This window comes from Gadus macrocephalus, chromosome 19 (assembly GCF_031168955.1).
Source record: "Gadus macrocephalus chromosome 19, ASM3116895v1".
NCBI classification, from domain to species: Eukaryota; Metazoa; Chordata; class Actinopteri; order Gadiformes; family Gadidae; genus Gadus; species Gadus macrocephalus.
This window is the reverse complement of record NC_082400.1, coordinates 2,590,596-2,593,534: the sequence shown is the minus strand read 5'-3', so window position 1 is coordinate 2,593,534 and position 2,939 is coordinate 2,590,596.

The window sequence follows — 2,939 nt, the reverse complement described above, 5'->3', positions numbered from 1 at the left end:
AGTGTGGGGCGTGCCACATGTTTCCGCGATCACCTGCCTGCACAAGAGCCTTCCCAGAATTCCTTGCGCTAGGCGAGCATGTGTCCATCCCGACAATACAAAGTGATTGGGAGGCCCCATGTTTGGGGCGGCCGAGCCGTCTGACTGCGGCGTCCGAGTGAAAGTGTAGCTTTTCGGAAACTTATGGTATAACCCCCCGCGGTGTGGATGGTGAAGCTCCGTCTGAGCAGCGGTGGATTTAATGTCAGCATCCGACTGAGGGTTAGGCTTTCCGGACACCTATAATTTAACACTACTGTGTGTGGCACATTGACAACATCGCTCATAAAGCACACAACGGTACAAAGTTGCCATGGTTGTAACCATGGGGATAACACAACCCCCTCTTTCTTAAAATTCTCAACCCCAAAAGCTTTGTTTTAATCTCATAGTGTTCAAAGTGGAAACAGTGGGTTCACTGGATCTCAAGAAAAAGTTCAAGCAAGTGCAAACATATCTATACTTTTAGGCCCCGTTTACACGAGGACGCTTGCGGGTGAAAACGACAAAATATTTCATCGGAAGTGCCTTTCGTTTAGACGGTGACAGCGTTTTTGGGGCATGAAAACGCATACATCTGAAACCACCCTCCAGAGTGGAAAAGTTGAAAACGCTCCGCCGTAGCGTTTCCGTCTAAACTGCCAAGACGCAAAACACTGCTCAGATCTGCTCACGTCGCGTACGCGTTTACGTCACATACATGTGCCAGTACAAGGAAATAAACAAACATGTCAGATTATTTCCATGCGTCGGACCTTCAAGCTGCTCTGGCAGCTCTAACAAGCATACAGGAGTATTTCCACGAAATGTACAAGATATTTACCGATAGTATTACTGAACAGAGATGGATCTTTTGGTTTTTTGCGGCACGGATAAGAGAAGGAAGATTCTACGCATGCGCTCAGACATGGCGGTGTTGTGTGATAGTCTGTCACAGCACCACCTAGCAGCCTGGCATGCATACCCAATCGAATTCCACACACTTTTGCGTCACCGTATGCACGCAGATTTCCTCCCAAAAACGCTCGTCTAAACGCGGAATAAAAAGTGAAGACGCAACGCCACTTTTGCGTCTTCTGTTCAGACCGTCATCGTGTAAACGTAGCCTTAGATTCAAGTTCAACTTAAGCAGATAAGCAGCTAATTAGCTAATTAACTATCTAGTTAACTAGTGAACTACAGTGGAAGGTGTTGAACATGTATTGAATGAATTGAACGTAAATACAACACTGTTTTAAGCACTCCTCACTATCTGGGTTCAGGCAGGATACTCATCAACTCTGTGAACTTCCATAACTCCCAAACCCTAGCAGCTGGTGATGGAACACCCATCGTGGGAGAGTACATTGGCAGAGCTCAGAACCTACAACAGTAAACATCGTGGCTGCCAGGAACCACACCCTCAATGTTGTAAATCATGGCAGAAGGTCGATGGCAGAGACCAATGGCGAATCAGGAGGTGTTTGTGATGTAGTAATCTCTATCCCACAGATTGAGCGTTTGGACGCCCAGAAGATCAACAGTAGTAGAAGTTGGTGAGATAATTCAGAAACAGAACCGAGGTTAGATCATGACATGAACAGGCCAGGCCCAGCAAGACTACAACTAGACTGGGGTTGCCATGGAGGTGTTTATCTTTATAATGTTTGTTCACATTCATGTTGGCATGATCTGACTTTGGTCATTTGTTGTAGTGTTCGTTCTCTGCCCACCAGATGGCCTTTGAATTGTCCAATAAATTCATTGGCCTCACCAGTGCATCATTGTTAATCTTCCCACCTGCACCTCATGCCCTCATCAGTGTCAGAGCCATCCCTGACCCTAACACCAAAGTAGCCCAAGGAAATCCAGCCGAAACAACCAAATTACTGGCAAAAAAGTGTCCTGCACTTGAGCTCCTAAGAACCAGCGCCCTATGATGGGGCTAAAGCCCTGTTGAAAGGCTCTGTAGGATATGGAGATATAATCAGTTGCTTGCAATTACAGTGATTATCCCATTTTGACAGCTGATCTTTTCTCCAGAACCCTGCTTAACTGTCTGGTCAGTAAAGAAGTTCACATGCATCCAATTCTTGAGTGTTTATAAGTACCCCAGACACGTGTATACAGATTACCCTATGTTAGACACAAAGATTAGCAGGCCAGCATGCAGACACGCCTCTCTGAGCCCTGCGGTAACATGTATTATTGAAGGGCTAATTGAGTTTCCTCTTGTAAATCACCCTCATGATTTCCAATAACATAACCATGGGTATAGAGGTCAGACTGGGAGCTCATCTACCAGACATAAATCAGAGGGAAACTAACCACGCTTCCTTGTTGTGGTCACTAACAATGGGGCCACAACAACTTTGTGTGGTCCGGCAAATAAAATAATTACCCCATACGGACGATTCGATTGAGCATTCACACCACCTAAAACATCATATGTTGTTTGAGAGGGACACCCTTCTTCTTCTTCTTCTTCTTCTTCTTCTTCTTCTTCTTCTTCTTCTTCTTCTTCTTCTTCTTCTTCTTCTTCTTCTTCTTCTAGTCTGTTGCAACCTCAGATATCGTTCTGCCAGTATCTGGCGCAGGTCACAGCTGAAGGGGTCGGTTCAGCCAGGTCCTGGGGCTGCACTGGGGGGCGTCATCACACTCCAGTAGGTGGGACATTGTCTGTACTGCTCCACAGCTGCATGTGTCTTCTGGCTGGTAGCTCCATGCTTTCATAAGTGATTTGGGGGGGGGGGGGGATGCCAGCGAGGGCGTGTAGAGGCACGGAACTGGCGTTATCTTTATGCATCCCGTGATGCGAGGTGTCGTTGAGGGTTGTGTCAACCAGTTTGGTGTGATGAGCCCCATCTTTATTTTACCAGTTTGCCCAGGATGTTGTTGCGGGTGTTGACCTTGGCTTTGGT